This window comes from Balaenoptera borealis (genome assembly GCF_965194805.1).
Source record: "Balaenoptera borealis genome assembly, chromosome: 10".
Lineage (NCBI taxonomy): Eukaryota > Metazoa > Chordata > Mammalia > Artiodactyla > Balaenopteridae > Balaenoptera > Balaenoptera borealis.
Genome location: NC_138874.1, coordinates 1,024,121 through 1,032,920, shown reverse-complemented (window position 1 = coordinate 1,032,920; position 8,800 = coordinate 1,024,121).

The window sequence follows — 8,800 nt, the reverse complement described above, 5'->3', positions numbered from 1 at the left end:
AAAAGACAGAAATGTGAAAAAATCCCAACAAAGCCTATGGTGAAGAGTACTGAAATAGAGGAACTGAGGTTACAACCCTGAAGGAGGTAATATTGACTCTTGAAGAACAGATGGGATTTTAAAGTGGAGATGGGGAGGAATGAAGGTCATTCCAGGTAAAGGGAGCAACTTTAGGAAATGCCAAAAAGTGAAGGAGGACAGAGCAGGGAAATATTGGAGCACAGCAACTAACAATGTGGCCAGAGCTTCAGGTGGGAGAGGGAATTAGGAGTTAATACAGTCCTGGGAGGGAGGGTGGAAGCCAAACTTTGAAGTTTGAATTGAATTGAAGGTTTAAAGAATTTCTCAGGCAAATGGGAGTGAAGGAGTATTGTTACCAGGCTGTGTGTGTGTGTGTGTGTGTGTGTGTGTGTGTGTGTGTGTGTGTTAAAATATACATAGCATGAAATTTACAATTGTAACCATGTTTAAGTGTGTAATTCAGTGACGTTAAGTATATTCACACTGTTGTGAAACCATCACCACCAGCCACATTCAGAACTTCCTCATCTTCCACAACTGAAACTCTGTACTCATTAAACACTAACTCCCTACTCCACCCTCTCCCTAGCTCCTGGCAACCACCATTCTACTTTCTGTCTCTGTGATTTTCACTATTCTGGGTACCTCATATAAGTGGAATTACATAGTATTTGTCCTTTTGTGGTTTATTTTACTTAACATAATGTTTTCCAGGTTTATCCAGGTTGTAGCATGTGTCAGAATTTCCTTCCTTTTCAAGGCTGAATAATATTCCATTGTATGTATATATCACATTTTGTTTATCTATTGACACTTGGTTGCTTCCACTTCTTGGCTATTGTGAAGAATGCTGTTATGAACATGGGTGTCCAAAAATCTCTTCACAACCCTGCTTTCAACACTTTGGGGTTTACACCCAGAGGTGGAATTGCTGGATCATATGGTAATTCTTTTTAATTTTTTGAGAAATCTCCACACAGTTTTCCTTAGAATTTACACCACTTTACATCCCCACCAGCAATGTACAGGAGTTCCAACGTCTCCACCTCCTCACCAACACTTGTTATTTTGTGTCATTTTGTGGGTTTTATTCTTTTTTAAATAAGAGCATCCCAGCAGGTGTGAAGTAATATATTATTGATTTGTTTTGTATTTTCCTAATGATAAGTGATATTGAGCATCCTTTTATGTGTTTATTGGCCATTTGTATATCGTTTTTGGAGAAATGTCTACTTGAGTCTTTTGCCCATTTTTGAATTGGGTTGTCTCTTTTAATATTGTTGAGGTGTAAGAGTTATTTATGTATTCTTGATATTAATCCCCTATCCTCTATAGGAATTGTAAATATTTTCTCTCATTCTCTGGGTCGCCTTCCACTCTGTTAATAGTGTCCTTTGATGCACAAAAGTTTATAATTTTGATGATATGACTTATTTTTCTTTTGTTGCCTTGCTTTTGGTGTCATATCTAAGAAGTCACTGACAAATCCAATGTCATAAAGTTTTTCTTATGTTTTCTTCTTCTTTTTTTTTTTTTAATTGGGGTATTGTTGTTTTACAATGTTGTGCTAGTTTCTACTGTACAGGGAGGTGGAGTTCCCTGTGCTATACAGCAGGTTCTAATTAGTTATCCATTTTATACATATTAGTGTATATATGTCAATCCCAATCTCCCAATTTATGTTTTCTTCTAAGAGTATTATATTTTTAGCTCTTACATTGAGGTCTTTGATCCATTTTGAGTCAATTTTTAAATACGGTGTCAGATTAGGGTCTGACTTCATTTTTTTGCATGTGGATACCTAGTTTTTTTGTTGAAAAGACTGTCATTTCCCTATTGAGTGGTTTTGGCACCCTTACTGAAAATCATTTGACCATATATGAAAGCTTATTTCTGGGTCCTCTATTCTATTCATTGGCCTATATGTCTGTCTTTATGCCAGTGCCACACTATTTTAATTGCCATAGCTTTGTAGTAAGTTTTGAAATCGGAAAGTGTGAGACCTCCAAATTTGTTCCTCTTTTACAAGATTGTTTTGGCTCTTCAGGTTTCCTTCAGATTCTATACAAATTTTAGGAGAGATTTTTCTATTCCTGCAAAAAGCATTGTTGCAATTTTCATAGGGGTTGTATTGAATCTCTGGATAGCTTAGTATTGACAGCTTAACAATATTAAATCTTCCAATGTATGAACAGGGATATCTTTCCATTTATTTGTGATTAGGCTTTTATATATTTTAAGTGACATTTTATTTTTAATTAACATTTTCATTCTGTTCTTGTAACTTGAGATAAAAGGGGCTGTAGAATGTCACACAGCAGGTGCATAATAAAAGTATGTTACTGAATCAAAAACAAAAAAAACCAAACGGAACAACAAAGCAGAACAATGGTTGCAGTTTCATAAACTATGCCCACCAATACTAAGATTTATCATAAACACCTAGGTTTACCTAAATAAGGCTGTGATGTTGGTCGTTAATTTCTTCTCCCCTTCCCTCTTTCTTTCTTTCCACAATTTCTCCTTTGCTGTACCCATCTCAAGCTTCCACTCAGGGATCTGCTCTCTTAGACAAGGAGGTTATGATTTTAAAGTCTAGCCTAATTTACTTAGAGTGAAATTCACCATTTTAAAGTGCACAGTTCAGTGAGTTCTGACAATGTTTACAGTCATTTAATCTTCAGGGCCAGGCTTTGGACAGTGGACTTGATGGCAGCTTTCCATCAAGAGGGAAAGAGGGAAGCTTCTTCCCTTCCCTCTTTCCATCACACATGGAAAAAGTGGGTTTGCTGTTTGGTAGTTTCTCAAAAATCAAACATAAAATTACCATATGACCCAGCAATTCCACTTCTAAGTATAGATCCCAAAAATTAGAAACAGGGACTCAAACAGATACTTGCACATCAGTGTTCACAGCAGCATTCAGCATTAGTCACAATAGCCAAAATGAGGAAATAACTCAAATTTCCATAAATAGATGAATGAATAAACAGAATGTGGTATATACATACAATGGAATATTTTTCAGCCATAAAAGGGAATGAAGTTCTGACACATGCTACAACATGGATGAACCTTGATAACATTATGCTAAGTGAAATAAGCCAGATACAAAGGGAAAAAAATCATTGCATGATTCTATTTATAGGAGGTACCTAGAATAGCCAAATTCATAGAGACAGAAAATAGAATAGAAGGTACCAGAGAAAGACAAACACTGTGTGATCTCAATTATATGTAGAATCTAAAAAAAATTGAACTCATAGAAACAGAGCAGACTGGTGTTTGCTGGGGCTGGTAGGTGGGTTGAGGAGAGAAGAAGTGGGGGAAATGGATGAAGGTGGTCAAAAGTTACAAATTTTTAGTTATAAGATAAATGAGTCCTGGGGATATAGTATACAGTGGTGACTACAGTTAACAATATTGTATTGTATATTTGATATTTGCTAAGAGAGTAGATCTTAAAAGTTCTCACCAGAAAAAAATAAAAGGTAACTATGTGAGGTGATGGATCTTAACTAAACTTATTATGGTTAACATTTCACAATACATACATAAATCATTACATTGTACACCTTAAACTTACACAATGTTATTTGCCAATTATATTTCAAACTAAGCTGGGGGAAAAAAGGAAGGTACCAGGGGCTGGGAGGAGGGGGTAATGGGGAATTATTGCTTAATGGTCATAGTTTCTCTTTCCAATGATGAAAACTTTCTGGAAATAGATAGTGGTGAGAGTTCCACAACACCGAATGTACTTAATGCCACTGAATTGTACACTTAAAAATGGCAAACTTGGGGCTTCCCTGGTGGCGCAGTGGTTGAGAATCTGCCTGCCGGTCCGGGGAACGCAGGTTCGAGCCCTGGTCTGGGAGGATCCCACGTGCTACGGAGCAACTGGGCCCGTGAGCCACAACTACTTAGCCTGCGCGTGTGGAGCCTGTGCTCCGCAACAAGAGAGGCCGCGATAGTGAGAGGCCCGCGCGCCGCGATGAAGAGTGGCCCCCGCGTGCCGCAACTGGAGAAAGCCCTCGCACAGAAACGAAGACCCAACACGGCCATAAATAAATAAATAAATAAATAATTTTTTTAAAAAAAGGTAAACTTCATGTCATGTATATTTTACCAATTTTAACATTTTATTTTTTAAAAAGTGGGTTTGCCTTACCTCTAAGGGACACAGGTGACTCCAAACCCTCTGGCTAAACACATAACACGCATAAAACCACGAGAATAAATAAAAATATAAAATAAATAAAAACCAATCAAAGAGCACTGCAAGTTGGGAGAAGGTTCGGAAAAGAGAGAGAAAACTGAAGGCAGGGCAACCAGATAGGAGGCTGCTGAGATGGCCCTGGACTGGCCTCAGTTAGAATATGGGCAGAGGAAGAGGGAAGATGGCACCCACACAAGAGGCAGAGAGAACACCAGGACTAAATGAACACAGCACAAGGCAGGAGGAAAGGTGGGAAATGCCAGGCCAGGACCACACTGTGAATTTTGTGAGCCCTAGGTGTTTTTCTTAGAGGACCCCTTCCTCCACAAAAAAAGAAAAATAAATAAATTAGATAATATTTTACTGTTGCATTGGTATAAGGATGAATACAACAGTATTATAGATTATAAACATTTTTTTGTCCTGAAAGTATATTTTTTTCCTTCTGATATTAAAAGAAATCAAAACATTTTCGTGGGCCCCTAAATATTCACATCTGGGCCCTTGGTGCTGCCTCTTCTGAGTGTCCTGGAGGAGGGGGTCCTGGGCCAGCCTGTGCAAGGCGCTGACGGTCTCCTACCTAAGACTCTGCCCTCCTTCCCCTTCCCTGTGGCTTCCTTACCTGATGGACGGCTCCAGGTATTGAGGACTGTGTTACAGCAGATATGTGATCCTGGGGGCAAAGTTGTAGGCTTCGCGTGGGGTTAAGACTGTGGACTCCAGAATCAGAACAAGTTGGGTCCGGGACTTCTCTGGTGGTCCAGTGGTTAAGACTCTGTGCTCCCAATGCAGGGGGCCTGGATTCAATCCCTGGTCAGGGAACTAGATCCCGCATGCTGCAACGAAAGATCCCGCGTGATGCAACTAAGACCCGGCACAGCCAAATAAATAAATAAATAAATATTTTTTAAAAAAAGAAAGAAAAAGAACAAGGTGGGTCTGAATCACAGCTCTCCCTGCTTGACTGTGTAAACTGGAGCAAGTTACTTAACCTTTCTAAGCCATGGTTTCTATCTGTAAAATGCACATAAGAGTTCCTAACATCATAGAGGTTTTTTGAGGCCTAAATGTGATGTGAAACAACCAGCTTAGCACTATGTCTGGTCCACGGCTGGCAAGTGCCGGCATCCCTTGGCTATCCTTAAATCCGGCACTTACCCAGCACCACTTCTGACTTGGTTTTAAACAGGCACAGTGATTTGCGGTTTGTTATGAGGGGGAAGAGGAAAGGTATGAAGACACCTGGAGAGGGGAAGAGAGAGGGGCAAAGGAGAAGGAACATGAACTATTTCATGCTTTTGCCCAGGACAAGCCCAGTGAGCCTTTATATATGTTAAGGCTTAATAAGAAAGTAAAAAACTAAAGTAGACTAAGTCTGCCTTTATTTAGCAAATATTATTTGAGTGCCCACAATGTGGCAGGGTTTCAGGGGTGGAACAGACAACCCCTGCTACCCACTCCTCTCCCTGCTTGCCTTCCACACTTCTCTCCTATTCTTCTGAACAAACACAACTAGACTATTAGCCGATGTGTCAAACACATCCCTTAACCATCGCAGCTTCCTCCGTAAACTCATGCAGGCTTGGCTCCCATCACCACCTCTTTTTTCCTCCCAGTCCCACTTGCTGAAATCTTTCTGCAAGGCTCAAAAATAAAATCAGCTCCTGAATGGAGACTTCTCAACTGGGGAGACCATGCTCCACGCTGCAACCCTGTGTGCGCCTCTTGGGGCCTCCTTTTTTTTGGGAGTTCTGTTTCTGCTGCCTGACCTTTCCTCATAAACACAAGCTCCTTAAGGCGAAAGACTCATCTCTGATTCACCTCTGCTCCAGGAACACCTGCTGAATTGAAAGATCAGAGAAAGGAGAGGGGGAAACACCTTATACAACTTCCCGGGCCTCCCAGCCTGGTCTCTGCCTGCTTCACTGTTGAGGAGCTCACATCGGAAGAAAAAGCCCCATTACCATCACACCACGACCATCCCTGCTCTGAGATCTCTGCCCTGGTTTGCGTGAGGGATTTGGCTGCAAAGGTTTGTTAAGGTGTTCAGTGCTCCAAACACAACCTTCACAACAGAAAAAACAAAAAGGAATGGTGGGGGAGGAGGGAGAAGGACAGGGAAGTGAGCAAATACTCCCGCTGGCAGGTGATCCCTCTTGGGATCTGATCTGTTTACTTCTCCCTAAGGTCTCTGTGGAGGTCATCTCTGTATACGGAGGACAGGCCCTTACTTCTTCTGTCTCAGAGGTGAAACCAGACCCAATTTCTGGGCATCGAATGGACTGGACCCTGGTACCCCAAAAGCTGTCAGCTCTGGGTTTGCACTTCCATTACAGAGCACCACTTCAAAACATGACTTTAGGTATTAGCTTACATGTACGTATGTCACACGAAGTATGTATGAATAAATATATTGATTATCCACCATAGGCAGGGCCTTGTGCTAAGGCGAACAGAAGATTCAAAAGCTAGAGTTCACTAGAGTTTAAAAGTAGTTTGTCGTACATATGGGATGTTCGCTGAAGCACTGTTCACAACCAGAAAAAAAATTAGAAACAATCTAAATATCCATCATGAGGAGAAGGGCCAATAAAATGTAGCACACTGGTTTCCTAGAATACAATAAAGTGCTTTAATGGAAGTAACCAGGGATCATATGTCAACGCTAATAGATCTTGAAAATATAGAGAGTGAAAAAGACAGATTGTAGAATGATGAATATCATAAAATATCATTTATGCAAGTATATACATAAGGAAAATAATACTCTACATATTCTATGAATGCATTAGAATCTGCATGTAAAAGTGTGTTTTTTAAATGGTACAGAGGGACACATACTTCCAGGGAGAGGGGAAGAAACAGAGAAAGGCTGTGATGAAAGGGGGCTTTTGCTTTTTCTATAATTACTCTCATTTTTTTAAGTAATTAGGAAGGTACTACCTAAATACATGAGAAGCTAAGTAATGAGTTCATCGATAACCACGACAACAACCTAAGCGACATCACGGGGCAGAATGGATTTACTCTCCCAGGATTAGCATCTGCAATAACGGCTGGGAGTTTAGAAGAGGAAGAGCTGGGCCCTGGGGAGCTCTGAGGAGGAGCTAAGGAATTAGTATTTACTTCCTTGGAAGTCTCTGGGAAAGGGAATGCTGTGACGAAAGTGGAGTGATGTGAAGATTCATCTGGCCACAGGTGTGCAATATAAAAATTTACATTACGAGTGTATGTGGGATTTGTTTTTCCTCATAGTTGTCAGACTCTGGAATTGGAGGGCACTATTTTTTTAACTTGTCAGGCTCTGGAAATTGAAGAACACGGTATTGCACAAGCTAAGCTCTGAGAGGAAATCACATTAGGAGAATGAGGGATGTTTTGGTGTAACCCCTGAGCCAAACTAGGGATCGGGGCCTCCCGGGGAATCTGGGGGTCAGTGACGTTCACTAAGTTTCCTTCACTGGTCTGTCAGCTCCTCGGGCTGGGGCTGTGACATCTTCCTTCCTGGAGCCCCAACGTAGAGAACAGTGCATGATGTCACATCACTCAGTGAACACTTGTTGGATGAATGAGTGGATGAATGAGTGGATGGATGAATGAATATTGCAGAAAGGTCAAAGAGAATAAGGACTACAGAGAGGCTTGTGGCTTGAATGGCTAACTCCCTAGCTCTGAGGAACTTCTGCCCCATTATCCATTCTCCCAGATGGTGCCTGTCCCTAGGAGTGTGGCTTTTATTTGCCTCCCGCCGCCACCTGCCCTCCTCGACTCCATCCCTAAACCCTGGGGTCCTTCTTGGGATGGGGGGAGGAGTGACTGTCAACTTACAGGGAGACCCAGGATACCGACGTCGGAAGAAGATAAAATTAAAAATCATTTGGAGAACTGAGTTGGGAAGATCCTCATAGGAGGTGGGTCAGGGTGGAGCAATGTATTGTATGTTGGAGGCGGGGGGGGCGGGGGGGGTGGTGGGTGGGATTCTAATCCAAGGCGGAGGGGAAATGAGCCTATTGGAAGAGAGGATCAGGCAGGTGGAAGGACTGGGGCCAGATATCAGAAAATTGGTTGAGGAACTGGTTCATGCAGAGGTTTTTCAAACGTGGAGCTCAGAATCCCAGGATTTCACAGACAGCCTCCAGGGGTTTCCCAAACAATGAGGCTGCTTCTGCCAAGGAGAGAAGATTAAAACTGCCAGAGGGATCTGTTCATCCATTATCTGCCCTACGTCCTGGGATCTGTTCTTCCATTATCTGCCCTACGTCCTGGGATCTGTTCTTCCATTATCTGCCCTACGTCCTGGGGTTCTGAGTAAGATTTCATTTGAAGGAAGAGACAGGTGTGTGTGTGTGTGTGCGTGTGCGTGTGCGTGTGTGTGTGTGTGTGTGTAGAGACGAGAGAGGAGAGGAGGGGAGGGGAGACAAGGGGAGGGGAAAGAAGGTCATTCAGCTAAAACATTTGAAAGAACACTGAGTACATAGTCTCTCTCTCTCTTGAAATGAGGTCATACATAAAAAGTATTCTGGGTGGAAAAGGCTCTCAATGAGTGTTTGTATTGGACTA